The 17,329-nt window shown below is 40.3% G+C and overlaps 1 pseudogene; it reads left to right on the forward strand.

Annotated features, from left to right (window-relative positions):
• The window catches only part of LOC104123558, a 22,977-nt pseudogene that overhangs the window by 1,957 nt on the left and 3,691 nt on the right, over nt 1-17,329 (forward strand).

The following is a 17,329-nucleotide window of genomic DNA, read 5'->3' on the forward strand; positions in this document are numbered from 1 at the left end:
GTTAATTTTCTTCATAGTAGCTAGCATAGTGCTGTGTTTTGGATTTAGTACCAGAAGAATGTTGATAACACACTGATGTTTTTAGTTGTTGCCAAGTAGTGCTCAGACTACTCAAGGACTTTTTGAGCTTCTCCTGCTCAGCCAGGGGCATAACAAACTGGGAGCACAGCACAGCTAGCACAGCTAACCCAAACTGTCCAAAGAGCTATTCCATACCACATAACGTCATGCTCGGGGGATTATTCAGTCGGTCGGTCAGTCGCGGGGAGAGTGATCGCAGCTCGGGCTGTGTGATCGCGGCTCAGGACGGGCTGGGCATCGGTCGGCGGGTGGTGAGCAATTGCATTGTGCATTATTTGTTTTGTATATTCTGTATACTTTGTTATCATTCTCGTTATTACTATTATTATTATTTTCTCTTATTAAACTGTCTTTATCTCAGCCCTTGGCTCTAACCTTTTATTTTCTTCCCGATTCTCTCCCCCATCCCACTGAGGGAGGGGGGCAATGAGCAAGCGGCTGCGTGGTGCTTAGTTGCCAGCCGGGTTAAACCACGACAGCATTGAATCTCTCTCTGTGATTATTTTACCACAGTTATGCTAAGCAAAGGCAAATGCAATTACTTCTCACGTGACCAGCACAAATATGTGAGTCCCAAACCCCTTCTCAGAGAATGCAGAATCAGGCATCACTTCACAAAAAATCTAGCATAGCAAGGAAGTGCAAAAACTTTGTGATGTGGTGTCAGTCCTGGGAAAAAGTTAGAAGAAAAAGACATGGTATATTGGCACACTCCACCAATTCCCCCCTGAAGAATTGCAGCCTCTGATCTTTCTTAATTTGTAGGCTTCCTGCCAACCCATGGGTTAGGGAACTGAAAATACACCTGTGCTTCACTCTCATCCCGTAATGCCACATGATGATTACTAGTAAATATATAGCTTCATCACAAACAGAAAAAAAACCACACGCAGCAGACTCATTCCACCTATGAAACATGATTAAACTGGTTGAGACAGCAGTAACAGTTATTGTCTACATAAACAAGGCTTCATTAACCACCAACAAAGGCAATTCTTTTTATGTGCAGTATTTACATAATTTTGCTGATTTTGCAAAATTCTGAAACATATCATCATAGAATAGTTTGGGTTGGAAGGGACATTTAAAGGTCATGTAGTCGAAACACCCTGCAATAAGCAGGAACATTTTCAACTAGATCACGTTGCTCAGAGCCCGGTCCAACCTGACCTTGAACGTTTCCAGGGACTGGGCTTCTACCACCTCTCTGGGTGACTTGTTCCCATGTTTCACTACCCTCATTGTAAGAAATTTCTTCCTTATATCTGGTCTGAATCTATCCTCTTTTAGTTTGAAATCATTACGCCTTGCCCTATAGCTATACGCCCTGCTAAAAAGTCTGTCCCCATCTTTCTTATAAGCCCACTTTAAGTACTAAAAAGCCGCAATAACATGACCCCAGAGCCTTCTCCTCTCCAGGTTCAATAACCCCAACTCTCTCAGCCTTTCCTCATAGGAGAGGTGTTCCAGCCCTCAGATCATCTTCCTGGTTCTCCTCTGAACACAGTACGACAGGTCCATGTCTTTCCTGTAGTGAGGACTCCAAGAGCTGGATGCAGTACTCCAGGTGGGGTCTCACCAGAACACCGTTGAGGGGCAGAATCACAGAATGGCAAGGGTTAGAAGGGACCCTTTGGGAGATCATCTAGCTCAACCCCTCTGCTAAAGCAGGTTCACCTAGAGCAGGTTGCACAGAACATCATTCAGGTGGGTTTTTAATATCTCCGGAGAAGGAGACTCCACAGCCCCCCTGGGCAGCCTGTGCCAGTGCTGTCACCCTCAAAGTAATTAAGTTCTTCCTCATATTCAACTGAAACCTCTTATGTTTCAGTTTGTACCCATTGCCCCTTGTCCTGTCACTGGGCACCACTGAGAAGAGCCTGGCTCCATCGTCATGACAGCCACCCTTAAGATATTTGTAATTATTTATGAGATTCCCTCTCAGTCTTCTCTTCTTCAGGCTGAACAAGCCTAGCTCCCTCAGCCTTTCCTCGTAGGAGAGATGCTCCAGTCCCCTCATCATCTTTGTAGCCCTCCTCTGGACCCGCTCCAGTAGTTCCTCATCTTTCTTGAACTGGGGAGCCCAGAACTGGATGAAGTACCCCAGGTAAGGTCTCACCAGGGCAGAGTAGAAGGGCAGAATCACCTCCCTTGTCCTGCTGGCCACGCTTCTTTTGATGCAGCCCAGGGTACGGTTGGCCTTCTGGGCTGTGAGCGCATATTGCTGGCTCATGTCCAGCTTTTCATCCACAAGTATCCCCAAGTCCTTCTCCACAGGACTCTCAAACCCTTCATCCCCCAGCCTGTATTGATAATGGGGTTTGACCCAACCCAGATGCAGGACCTTGCACTTGGCCTTGTTGAACCTCATGAGGTTCACATGGGCCCACTTCTTGAGCTTGTCCGGGTCTCTCTGGATGGCATCCTGTCCCTGGCATGTCAACAGCATCACACAGCTTGGTGTCATCTGCAAACTTGCTGAGGGTGCATGCGATCCCACTATGACATTGACGAAGATATTTAATAATACCAGTCCCAATATAGACCCCTGAGGGACACCACTCCTCGCTGATCTGATGGACATTGAGCTGTTGACCACTACTCTCTGGATGCGACCATTCAACCAATTCCTTATCCATCAAGGGGACTGTGAAGGACTGTGTCAAAGGCCTTACAGAAGTCCGGGTAGATGACATCAGTAGCTCCTTCCTTGCCCACTGATGTAGTCACTCCATCACAGAAGGCCACTAGGTTGGTCAGGCAAGACTTGCTATTGGTGAAGCCATGCTGGCTGTCTCAAATCATCTCCCTGACCTCCATGTGCCTTAGCATAGCCTCTAGGAGGATCTGTTCCATGATCTTCCCAGGCACAGAGGTCAGGCTGACAGTTCGGTAGTTCCCAGGGTCCTCCTTTCTACCCTTTTTGAAACTGGGCACAATGTTTCCCTTCTTCCAGTCACCAGGGACTTCACCTGACCACCATGACTTTTCAAATACCATGGAGAGTGGCTTTTTTTGTGACTACATCAGCCAATTCCCTCAGGACTCTGGGATGCATCTCATCAGGTTCCATAGATTTATGTATGTTCACGTTCCTCAGGTGGTCATGAACCTGATCTTCTCTTACAGCGGGAGGGACTTTACTCCCCCAGTCCCTGTCTTACGGTCCATCCACTTGAGAGGCATGGGAGGAGAGTTTGCCAAGGAAGTCTGAAGCAAAGTTCTTGAGTACCTCAGCCTTCTCCTCATCCGTTGTTACCAGTTTGCCAGTTGTGTTCATCAGGGTGGGTATGCTTTCTTTGACCTTCCTTTTCTGGCTGACACACCTTATAGAAGCCTTTCTTATTTGCCAAGCTTACATCCAGCCACACCTTGGCCTTCCTGATCCTATCTCTATGCAACCAGGCAGCATCCCTATACTCCTTCCAGGATATCTGTCCCTGATTCCACCATCTGTACATCTTCTTCCTCTTTAGCCTGACCAGCAGGTCTCAACTCAGCCATGCTGGTGTCTTGCTTTCCTTTCCTGATTTCTTACACCTAGGTATCGAGAACTCATGCGCTTTATGGAAAGTGTCTTAAAGATCTGCCAGCTCTGTTCTGCTCCCTTGTCCCTGAGGACAGTTTCCCAGGGGGTCCTATTCACTAACTCCTTGAAAAACTGGTAGGTTTTTTTTCCTAAAATTCAGGGTCCTGACTTTACTCTTTGCCTTTACTCTTGACTCATATTCCTCAGGACTGTGAACTCCACCAGTGCATGATCACTGAATCCCAGGCTGCCTCCAATCTTGACGTCACCAATTACCTCCTTGTATTGATGACCTTGTATTGAGGCCCAGTATTGAGGCCTTGTATTGATCCCCTTGGGTAGGGCTGTCTATTACCTGCTTAAGAAGTTATCCTCAATGCACTCCATGAGTCTCCTGGATTGCCTACAGCTTGCTGTGCTGCTTTTTCAGCAGATGCCAGGGTGGTTGAAGTCCCCCAGCAGGATGAGAGCCTGCAAGCATGATGCCTCCTGTAGCTGGAGTAAGAAGGCTTCATCAATAGGCTCCCCTTGATCAGGCAGCCTGTAGTAGACATCATCCATAAGGTTCCGTTTGTTGCCTCAGTCTCTTAATTCTTACCCACAAGCTTTCAACCTGCTTATTGCTGTTCTTCAGAGACAGCTCTTCACACTCTATCCATTTCTTGATGTAGAGAGCAACCCCTCCACCCCCCCTTCCCCTCACCTGTCCCTTGTGAACTGCCTGTAGCCACTGATAGCCACACTCCAGCCATGGGATTCATCCCACCGAGTTTAAATAACAGCAACTATGTTGTAGCTTGCTAGCTACCGCAGCATGGTGGCTTCCACCTCCTCCTTTTTGTTGCCCATGCTGTGTACAATGGTGTAGAGGCACTACAGCTGGGCTGTTGGCTACGTCACCTTCTTAGAGGAACACAACTCAATTCCTTTCAGGTATTTCACTGGTGTTTCCCCATTAGCTCCTATTACCTCAGGAGCCCCTGGCTCATCTCCATAAGACTTCAAGTGTGCGCCAGTCTGCCCAGCATGTCTCAGAGCAACAGGCTGAGTAACTTCGCTAGCACCACATCCCTCTAACCTTGGCATGTCATCCCACAGCTTGTCAGGAGCTAAGCCTGACTATTATCTCCCTCCCCCTTCAGGCATAGTTTAAAGCTCTGTCAATGAGCCCTGCTAGCTCATGAGCAAAGACACTCTTCTCCCTTTGAGAAAGGCGAATTCCATCTGATGCCATCAGGCCTGGTGCCTTGTAGGCTATCCCGTTATCAAAAAAGCCCAAATTGTGGCAGTGACACCAGCCATGGAGACGTGTATTAATAGACTGTGTCCATCTCTTTCTTCCAATATCGCTGCCTGCAACTGGAAGCATACAGGAAAAAATAACCTGTGCGGCACATTCCCTTACCAACTGTCCCAAGGCCCTGAAGTCTCTTTTGATTGCCCTTGGACTACATGTTGTGGTTTCATCACCACCCACATGGAAGAGCACTAATGGGTAATAGTCCAAGGGCTGTACCAGGCTAGGAAGTTTCCTAGTGATGTCCCTAACCCAGGCCTCAGGGAGGCAGCCTGTATTATATAGCCTATATTACATAGGATGTGGGTTTTATTATGCTTTTTCAGGAAAAACTGATACAAATTAATAAGTCTTAATCCCTGCATAAAGTCTACAAATCAAACCTGTGATTCCAGCATCTTGGTTGTTATCCAGTAGTGCCATACATACCAGTTCACCAAAAACTGCATTTGAACAACCCCCTGTCACAGCTTCAGAATGCCCATTACCGTAAGCACTGGAAAATATCCTTTGTGGGCATACAAAATAACTGGATTTCCTCTGGATACATGTAGTTCACAGCAATAAATAATGACCAAATTTGTTTAGATTTATTACAAAAAAAAGAAGCACTTCAGCTTACTTGTGTCAGTGCAAGTCAGCAGAGTGAGCAGAAAATATTTTTGGCTCAATTATCTAATTTTGATTCTATAAGGTTATATAAATCAAAGTGGGTGCAAGTTTCAGGGTTGGATTTACAAGAAGAGAACTGAGATATTGGGATACAGTAGACCCTAGCAGTCTGCACACTTGGATTCTCTTTCCCAAACTCCTTTGATTTCTTACAAGCCTGGGGCATACGGGACGAGTTGCAGGGCTTGTTTTCACAAGGAAACTGAGCATGACATGAAATTGAAGCTGTCCTGGTTTCGGCTGGGACAGAGTTAATTTTCTTCCCAGTAGCTGGCATAGCGCTGTGTTTTGGATTTAGTATGAGAAGAATGTTGATAACACACTGATGGTTTATTTGTTGCTGAGCAGTGCTTACACTACTCAAGGACTTTTTCAGCTTCCCATGCTCTGTCAAGTGCACAAGAAGCTGGGAGGGGGCACAGCCAGGACAACTGATCCCAACTGGCCAAAGGGCTATTCCAGACCATATGGCCTCATGCTCAGTATAGAAACTGGAGGGACTTGGATGTGGGGGCAGCGATCGCTGCTTAGGGAGTGGCTGGGCATTGGTCAGGAGGTGGTGAGCAATTGTGTTGTGCATCCCTTCTTTTGTATATTCTTTTATCATTAATAATATTATTATTATTCATTTCCTATTATTAAATTGCTTTTATCTCAACCCATGGGCTTTACTTCTTTCCGATTCTCTCCCCCATCCCACTGGGGAAGCAGGGAGTGAGCAAAAGGCTGTGTGGTGTTCAGCCGCCTGCTGGGTTAAACCATGACAGAAGTGTAACAATTAACCTTGGGTTAGCTGGTGATGCAAGAATGTTTACCCTGGCAATCAGTGATTCCAGAACTAGAGGACTGACATGACAAATTAATCAGGAGTAGGTATTTTGTAATTACTCACTGTCTCTGCAAGTCTGGACTTCAACTGATGATTCAATGATGTGCCACAGAAGTGATGTCAGAACCTTCAGCATAGCTTTACCAAAGCAGGGAATTAGCATGAAAAAAGAGCACATGTGTGAGGAACCAGTCCAGAACCACCTGCCAAAACAGCTATTTCAGGATCTTTCCTTGCAGACCTTCTTAGGTTTCTTTATTTTTCCCCCAAATGCTCTCCAATACTTGCCAGCATGCAAGGGATTACAGAGGCTTTAACATTTGATAAATCAACTGAGAAACAAGATTAGCTAATTTAATGAAACGACAATGGCCAGATAACTATATGGTATGACAGAAGTATGACAACACTAAAGTAAATGAGACCAGCCTACTCAGCCTGAAAAAAGAAAATTCAAAAAAAGGGTGGTTTGTTAGGTCTGAAGAATTTGCACTCTGTACATGAGCAAAAAAAAAAGAAAATTTTATCTAATATAGTGGGGGGTTTTTTACCCAAGATCAGATCAATAATCTTAATCACAAATTTAGAATCCAGCCTTTGAATAAAAAAGCAATAGGTTTTTTTGAGTAAGAGTATCCAAAAAATGTATTTTTGGAATTCAGTGTTAGGCTAGTATGGTTTGAGTGATCAATTAATGCCACATTTAGTTAAAAAGATTAAGAACTACAAATGCCTTTTACCAAGCTATGAGCTATAGAATCCCAACCATTCCAAATAAAATGGCAACATCGATCACCTAAATTAAAAACCAGTAATTAGTCAGGTCTTAGTTAGATGTTTTTATTACTCCCCGCTCCTCATTTTCTATATTATTCTGCAATTGCTTTGTCATCTGAGCTTTCAATGCAGATAGATACTATTTAAATTAATAGAGCTCACATTATTCCTATACCGTCATTTTTCATAATATAGAGAAATTATGGAGAACACATACAAATTAAAAACTGCCAGCAAAGGTGCACTACTTTGCTTTTATAGAAGTCCTTTAGGGTGCAATATCACTAATGAGGCATTGCCCTGAAATATAATGTAGATTACCATGTAGTAGATTGATTTTGGTGCAACTTCCTACTAATGCAAAGTGCCTTCTAATTAAAGGAAGGCAGAGCCCAGTCTTGCCCTCCAGCATCTACAGCACAGTTCATCTGTTCTGAGAACAAATACAACACAGTGTGTCTTTTTGTAACCCCAATTTAAGAAAAAACTTTTGAACAGGTCCTGACTTGCTGTTGAATAAGTGAATGAATGAAGGCTCGAATCCAGTGCTACTTTTTTTAGACTGACAATTGCAAAATCTACAGGTTATACAACTGCCCCCTTAAGGAAAATGGTGCAGCATACTTTGATCCATATTTGACACAAGAGAATCAACAGGACAGGTGCATTATGAACTCTTCCAGTTCAGGAAGAGCACTGGTAAGAAGCTACACTGAACGAGAAATGGGCAAAAAGGTCAAGAAAAAATAAGTGTAATTTTTTCTGTCACTCACAAATGACTAGGCTTTTTTTTTTTCTGTTTGTGGTACTCTGTTTTCAGTTCATCTTTCTAGGTATCCTTCTGTATTTCCAAAAGGTTTATGAAACTGCTCTACAATTTTAGGAGACACGGTGTTTATCAAAGACAGAAGAAAGCCTTTGTGGTAAATATGTTATGATGTAGCACAGAACTGTCAAGTTTTTATGTGGAAATCATTAAACAGAGATTTGCTTTAAATAAAAGCTCTCCTTACGGTGTGCTATGGGAAAATACAAAGAAGGGAGAATTGTCCTTTATTCTTCCCTCTCCTGACAGAAAGCAATGCTAACATTGCAGCCTCTTTTGAAGAGTTTTGGCTGAAGTTTCCTCACCTTGTAACTTGTAACACAGTGCAGTGTTTCCTGAAGACTTGACCAAAAGCAAATCTAACTCCAGACACCTTTATTTAGGCCATCTATCCAGGTGCTGTGAAAACCTACCCTGTGCAATGAGAGATGTGCTGAACCTTTGACATTTCCACAGATATACATCGATGCCTTAGAAATTAATGTGAACATTTCCATTCCACTAGAGTAAACACATCATTCTTATTGATTTTAACTTATCTAAATGAAGATTGAAAACACTAACTTCATAATGTCTAGTTTAATGGTTGGCTAGGTGATCTTATGAACTGCATTTACAGTTCCAGCAATGAACCTAATCCTCTAAAATGCATGAAACTTCCAAGAAATAAAATAAAACTTAACAGCACTTCCAACTCAAATATACCCCACCCCAGCAAACTTTTTGAATTGCAGATTTCAGAAGAAGGGGAAAATTGAAACACAGAAGAAACTACTCAAGCGAATGCTGGTTTCTTTTGACTAACTCCTTGAAATCTCATGTTTAAAAAAATTAACAGTAGTAGTAAACCATACGAATCATGAATGACTGACATAAAGCTCGCAATGGCAAAACCAATATACTTCACATAACAAAATAAGATATAGATTTCACTATTTTTACAAATGAACTATAGTTTTAGTTGCCCTTTTATTTTTTCTTTTTTACTAGTTGAGATTTTTAAGGCATGGAGTGATCTGACAGAAGGATAATCAATACTTTCCAAAGTTCAGTACTTGAAAGAAATACTCAGTGAGAGAAAAGGCTAATACAGTTAAAAACTTTCCCATCTAGTGTTTTTCCCAGTAGAATGTATGCAAAATAGCAGCAACAACAATTCATCCTAATAAACTTTGGGTGAGAAGGATAGTTGATGGGTTTTAAGTAGCTTGGATTTCAATTAAAGCTTTCAAGCAAATCTCCTATGAGGGTGTTCTGTGATGCCTGAGGCACAAGGTCATGATAAGTTGCTCTACCATTTCTTTCCAGTAGAACTCCATCCAGTCTGATTCTACTTAATTTTTGGCACCTACTACGATGCCTAAAATAGAGCACAGTTCTCCTTCAGTCCTCAGTTAGTCAGGAGAGAAGAAGCAATCACCTCTGAAAAGCAATTCCATTTTTTTTTATTCAGTCACTTTCTGGAATCTCTTTTCCGTTTCTTTTCTAAGGGATGGGTGAGTACTTTTTCCTGACATCATGAGCACTTTGTATAAACACACATCTTGATCTCATAGAGATGCAAATGACTGAAGGGCATTTGTTACATACTCCTTAATGGATTTTAGACAATCATTAGACACTCTCTCCCCTTTTAAATCATATTGTCAAAGGTGAACTTAAACATTTAGAAAGCTGAGAGTTACTGCAGATATGCCAGGAGCAGTAACTGAATTTCTTTGGAAGGAAATGCAAAGACCTGTCTCTCTGTTTGAGCCATGTAGTCCCATTTCATTGCATTACTTATTTACTTTAAGGGACTAAGGGACAAGACTTAAATATTGCTTTAAAAATCTTTAGCTATGCTCTCAGCTTCATAATTACCAGCTTTCAGCACACTGAAGAGAGTAATAATGGCTAACACATATGATTCATGAGCCAAAGTGCCATCACACCCATAAGGGGGTTCATTTACAAGACAGAGTAGAGTTTTCAGTAGCAGTCAGAAACCATGAGGCTTGCACATGATGATCAACATGGACATGATCTAGGTCCCACTGAAATCACTGTGAATGTTTCCATGTGCTTTAGCAAGTTTTGAAACAGGGAATAATCTGCTGGAGTAATGCTAACACTAAAAAATCTCAACTGATTGTGACTACTGTATGACTGGAGAGGCTGCCAAAGATAGTTCTTGCTAAGGTTTGGGTAATCTTGTGAATTAACTCAAACTCTTGTGAACTGACTCCTTATCTTGGCTCCAACAAAAATCAGAAGTTTAAATACTTACCTCCAGCATCTTAATCACCAGTGCTTCATATGCAAGTACAGCATGTCAAATGAATGCTTTCTCTATATTGGGAATCTGGCTTGGAAAGTAAATGGTGATAAGGTTGCTATTGTTTTTATAACATTTTGTTTACAGAGGCCAAAAACCTCAGCAGGGGCAAGTATGGTGCATACAGCTTCTTTACCAGTGCAACAGGGATTTTACATAAACTAAGCTACTATTAATCCCACCAGCATTTTACAGGAACCATACCACCTACCATGGAGACGGAGTGACCCCAATGGTCCTGTCCAATTACAGCTCCACTTAGATTTAGTTGTGCAAATTAAGTAGTGCTCTGTCTACTGGAGACTGTGGTGTGCAAAAATGTCACTTCAGGAATTGACAGGTTCTCCTTGGCTTGCAATCTTGCATGTTTTGCTCTTCCTTATTTCACAGAAGAGGAAATTCCTTAACTTGGCAGCCAGGAACACAGGGACAAGAGAATAATTCTGTAATTACTTCAGAAACAGAATGGGGAGGTTTGCTGCCCTTGTGTATCTTCAATGTCTAGTCAGAAAGCTTAGCATACAGAAATAGCATCCTCTATTTATAAGCCAAAATAGGGTACAAAGCAGTAAAACAACAGGATGGAACTGGAGAGGTAACTGCAGGTCTTAGAGAAACTAATAACAGCATCTGTGTTATCCATGTTATAATACAAGGAAATTCTCTGTTATCCAGAATGAAATGTCAGCCAAGAACCCACAATAAAAAAGTAAATGCCAAGTATGAATGCTGCGAATCCTGATTTAGGATCCTGTTGACTATGCCAATTTGTCACGAATGGATGATTTAGATCGCTTAAGGAATCACCATCAAAGGTATCAGCAAAAGTGGTTTTAGTATGATGTTGTAAAAATGTGACTTAACAAAGTTTACTAGCAAGGTTCACTCTGTTAATTACTGCATGGAAGAATCATATGAAGGAAAACTGAGTTACACTCGAGTTAAAAAGATTCTCAGGGAGACCAGAGATGCAAAGAGGAAGGAGGACCCTCCCGCTGAGTCACCAGGTTCAAAGTAGACCCCCTTGCTTTCTAATGGAGATTAGGTGTGGCTAGGTCCAATCTTAGTCTCAGACTTGGTCAATGGTTTATCTCTAAGGGATTGTACATGTGAAGTTTACATAATGTTTCATTAGCATCAATTCAGCATGCAACCAAGACAAAACCAAAGTTGTCATACTACAAGGTTATGTGCTATCTTGGTTGCTTACTAAAGATCTGTTGTTGGTAAAAGCTCTGCCTCAAGGAGCAACCTTGAGAGGCATCCCAGCTCAAGGGGAGATCACCACCATGCATCCACGCTTCCTAGCTGGGAGAGCTCAAAGGCGGCTCATTTAGGCTGTCATATTTATAGGGTAAAGTGGTTGGCTTGTAGTGAAATTACACATGATGGAAGAGCGATGCAGGAGACTCCTTGTACCCACAACTTTCTTCATTCCTTGATAAATGGGTCTTGGAAAAGCCACCAGCTATTCACGTGTTGGTTGCATGATCGGTGTTCCAAGCTCATATACATTGATTCCCACTGTGCCACTTTGCTCCTTTGTGGGTTTTTAGTGAACAGATTGAAACTAAAGGAGTTCACAGTCTGGTTATGGCTCATGCCTTTACCTCTTCCAGAGCCTGCACCAAACCACAGCCAGCCTGGTCAAGGGGTAAAGCACACCTATCACAATGAAAAAATGGAGAAGCAACCTACGTATGGAAATCATCCTCTCAGAAATGGGAACTTATGCCAGATGAACATGAAACATTTGTAGAGATGGATGCAATTAAATGATGACAAGAAGCCCTGGCAAAATCTCCCAACAATCTTGTCATTTAAGGATTCAGAGCTCTTGGTTTTGTACATGAGGTTTTTTGCAGGACATCAGATTTAAATGTACACTGAAACCCAGAGGACACAAAATGGTATCTAGCTCACCTCACTGCTTAAATGTTGTTGTATTACTAGTGTTGTATCAGTAGGTAGGAGAATTGAAAAAAAGGAGGAAAAGAGATTTATTAAATGGAAAAGAGAGAACGATAATTTGGTTTCCAATCCTAATTTTTATTATGTAGCAGCATGATTATAACAAGCCATAGTAAGGGTAAACAAAAGACTTTTCCTATTAAATTGTATTTAACTGAAGAAAACCATATGGAAGTAATAAGAAAATACTAACAAGGAAAGAGTATTTGCTAGTCCAGTATCTTATTTCCAACAGAAGCAACTCCATCAGCTTCAGAAGAAATTAGAAAGTGAAAGCACTAGTATGGAAAAGAAACATGAATAAGAAAAGCTGCTTTTTAGCTTCAGGGGTTGGCTTATGTCTCAGAGTACGAGGGGTTTGACTTCCTACCCCTTCTGAAATTGTTTAATCCTTCATAAAATAACTGTGAATACATGCTAGACACAGAAATTTGTAATCTATTCTGCACATTTACTCAAAATGACTTTGATCATAAAATCACAGAAATACAAGGATGACAGAAACTTCCTGAGATTCAGCTACATTTACTCCTTTCAATAAGGAGAGATCATGTATAACAAAAGCATTCCCAAAGACTGTCTAACTTATCTTTAAGTTTTCCACAAAGTCCCTAATAATCTGCTCCAATGGTTCTCCACTCATACGGATAGAATTTTTTTTCCTAATATCTAAAAAAAAATATGTTTCCTGCAAATTATGATGGCCTCTTGCTCTTCTTCTATGAACAATGTCTACTTAATTATTTTATGAACATTTCTTTCCCTCAAAAGCATCAGCTACAAACTTAGAATAATATAAAAATCAAATTACTAACCAGTTCTATCATGACACAGGTTTACTCCCTTTACACAGTGGTTTGTTTTAATGCTAATAAGGGTTATTTTTAATTGGCTATGCAATTATTGTGATTGACCTAGATTTTGTATATGCTTACTATGTCAACAGTTTTGCTGCCTCATTTGGTTAACTTTGTGCACCAAATGAAGAAGATAACAAGTATTCAAGCATTGAAATGGGCTGCCCAAGGAAGTGGCTAAGTCCCCATCCCTGGAGGTATTTAAAAGATGGGTAGATGAGGTGCTCAGGGACATGGTTTAGCAGTGGGATGGCAGGGTTAGGACTTGATAATATTAAAGGTCTTTTCCAACCTAAACAATTCTATGATTCTAATTCTAAGCAAAGTTGGACTCAAATCAGCAGAAGGGTACTTCTCTATCTAAGTACCCTACAGAACTGAGTAACAGAAAATTAGCAGTAGCTGGTTTGCTTGAAGCAAAGTATTATTTTGTCAAAATTCACTTAAGAATTCCATTCTACTACAATATTCTTTCTTTATATTCAAGAAGTTACAAAAAAGGATTATTTCAACGTTCTGGAAATTTTAAAGTAATGTTACTCATTTTATGACTATGTTGTATCAAATACTGATTTAAATAATTAGTACAGACATAAGACAGTCTTGATCGGTTAGCAGTTAATATTGCTTTGGACTGAATACCTCACTACTTTGGTCTAGGAAACCCAGAAGTCAATTAACGAATGACTCAGAGAATGGTAATCTCTATTTGGATCCAGTGACTGGACACGTAACTAATTTTCCCATCTCAAAAAAAAATTCTATTTAATAGAAATTTATAGGATTTTTTTATTCTATGGTGTAAGAAACATTGCTGATAAGATACACGAAGGCAATCTCTTCACCTTAATTGCAGAAAGCAAGCCATATATATTTCTTTATTTATTCAAAATTATTTGTGAACATGTGATAGCAACTAAGGCCGATACTGTAGTAAGATAACAAGTGTGATAAATTTGACAGAGCAACATTTCATTTGAACAAAATAAACAGGGATAATATAATTTAGTCTTCACATAATTTAGACAAATGTATGACAAGTTAGAAATAACTGCTCTTAAGTTACTATGATGATTTTCTAATCAAAATGTAACTGGATCCTTTCCAAATTTAGAATATGGCTATCCCTAATGTGAGAGGAGAACACTGTATTATTAAAAAAAAAGTTACACCTGTTATACTTGAAAAGTCTAAGAACCTCCTGCCTCTTAATTACTGCATGTATAGCTTCTTCTTAATATTGCCTTAATTGAATGATAATTCACTGTCTGCTTTGCATCTTGATGAAGATTGTTTTCTTGATTGTAGGTAGGCATGTTGTATGTTTTGTTCCAGAAACTCCAAACTTCTAAAAGATTTTCACCACAATTTCACAAGCGTTTTCCCCTCTGACATTCCTGTCAGCCACTAGCTCCTTTATTCAATTTTATATAAACACACACAGCTTTGCCTCCTTTCACATAGTGCTAAAGCCATGCACAACAATGCTCACATAAATTTACTTTCATAAGACATTTTTTAACCCGACTCTTAAGATCCTCATAATACTTACAGAGAAAAAGCAGAACAGCAGCTATTAACACGTATTTACCAAGTTCAACGGTGTTCCAAGTCTTAAAAACCAGATAAGGTGTTGCAGAGATCAAACATCTGTGATTTTCTATGCAGCTAATCACTACATTTAGATGCATTTTATGGTCCTCTCCTTCCAATATTAAACTGAAAGATCTCTTTGAAAATCTTTAAAAGAACCAGCAGAACCTTTTCCAGATTCTTTAATTTTTTATTCCCAGTCTTCCAGAGACCTTTTCAAGGTCAGTGAATATTTGTATTTGAAGAAATAGTTTATTTGTTGAGCACTGTTGATGATGGACACCATCACTTACACCTTTTTATTATATTGTCTATTCTATACAAAACCAGCCTATACATTGCTTGTCTTAGTGTCAGCAACTGTTCAAGCTTACATTGCATCTTTTGAATAAGGCTCTTTCCTGTACTTTACTCTCCAGTTGCATTCATTTAATAGTCTCTCATGGATATATCCTTTAAAACTCTCGTCTGCTGCAAGATGTATTTGGCATGGCAAGCAGATTGCGCCCTGCTGTGCTGTGTAAAATATTATATCCTGGTGACACTTTTCAGTGGAATCCCTGTGGTATGACAACTAGCAGAGGACCAGAAGCAAAAGGAATAAAATAATTTTCATTCCATATTTCAAATCAGTTGTTTCCTTTTTATTTTTAGACAAACTACTTTATTTTTAATAATGCAGTATAGAAATACAAAGTGAACTTGAAACAAAATGAAAAGACAATCAAAACAGAATTGCTAATGAAAACCAGGTAAGCATTAGCATTGCACATGAACAAATCCGGTTTAGAACTAAAAAAGTACCTTCATGCTAGCATTGGTTTCTTAGAATGCCTCATGAGATACACACAGAAACTTGATGGATGGATTGCTTGGCACATCCAGAACTCACTATGCAACAAGGGATTTGGACTGAGATTCCTGGACAGAACTATGTTATAATTATGTTGTAATTAAAAACTATGTTGCTGTTTAAGTGTTGCCTAAAATCTCAGCAGGATACAGGTTCACAACACTTCCATTAACTATTTGAAGGACACGATTTCAGGGCTCAAAAAAATCCACTAGATGTTATTTAGTTTATAATAATGGCTAGAAACATTAATATAATTATTCCCCATTACCGCACAATGTAAGAGCCACTCTCTTTGCCAAAGACCTCTAACTAGAGAAGATAAACTGCTGGGAAAGAAACAGACAAAGGAGAGCATTTTGAGGTAACAAGGCAAACTAACAGCAAAGATCTCAAAATGTGACTTGGGCCACCTAAATCTCTACCCACTGCTCTATCCACCGGGCACTTATTAGTCACACTCATAGTATCACAGCTTTTTGTCTTTTTTCTTTTCTTTTTCTTTGAATAATTCAGACATTATATGAATATAATTTCATTTCTTTACCAAGAAGGTGGTCAAACACTGGAACAGGCTTCCTAGAGAGGTGGCCGATGTCCCAGGCCTGTCAGTGTTTAAGAGGCATTTGGACAATGCCCTTAGTAACATATTTTAACTTGGTCAGCCCTGACTTGGTCAGGCAGTTGGACTAGGTGGTCACTGTAGATCTGTTCCAACTGAAACAGTCTAGTCTATTCTATATCACATAACACATTTTGCAAGAAAAGTGACATAGCATTGAGAAAGGAAATCAAAGTCTTGCCTTAATTTACAACATATATTCCACAATATACAAGTTCTCTAGACCCACCATTTTCCTCTTGTTTCTCTATTCAGAGCTTTCTGTGCTCTGAAGGAAGTTTGGCAACCTTGACTGAAATTGCATAAGTATATTCTAGAGGAGAAAAAAAATCTGCTATAATTGTGAACCCACCAATGCACAATTCAACTCTCTCTTTTACAAGAGTACAGAAGACTAGTAATATGGGAGGTCAACACAAAGGTGCTGCTAAAAACTGACAGAACGATCATCTACTTACTCAATAGCCACCGACAGATCTGACTGGTACAATTTCTTGCAGTTCTTATCTTTACTGCAAACAGGCTTCCTAGAGAGGTGGCCGATGTCCCAGGCCTGTCAGTGTTTAAGAGGCATTTGGACAATGCCCTTAGTAACATATTTTAACTTGGTCAGCCCTGACTTGGTCAGGCAGTTGGACTAGGTGGTCACTGTAGATCTGTTCCAACTGAAACAGTCTAGTCTATTCTATATCACATAACACATTTTGCAAGAAAAGTGACATAGCATTGAGAAAGGAAATCAAAGTCTTGCCTTAATTTACAACATATATTCCACAATATACAAGTTCTCTAGACCCACCATTTTCCTCTTGTTTCTCTATTCAGAGCTTTCTGTGCTCTGAAGGAAGTTTGGCAACCTTGACTGAAATTGCATAAGTATATTCTAGAGGAGAAAAAAAATCTGCTATAATTGTGAACCCACCAATGCACAATTCAACTCTCTCTTTTACAAGAGTACAGAAGACTAGTAATATGGGAGGTCAACACAAAGGTGCTGCTAAAAACTGACAGAACGATCATCTACTTACTCAATAGCCACCGACAGATCTGACTGGTACAATTTCTTGCAGTTCTTATCTTTACTGCAAGAACAGAGATCAGAGCA

Source organism: Egretta garzetta, unplaced genomic scaffold, assembly GCF_000687185.1.
Source record: "Egretta garzetta isolate BGI_Z169 unplaced genomic scaffold, ASM68718v1 scaffold63, whole genome shotgun sequence".
Lineage (NCBI taxonomy): Eukaryota > Metazoa > Chordata > Aves > Pelecaniformes > Ardeidae > Egretta > Egretta garzetta.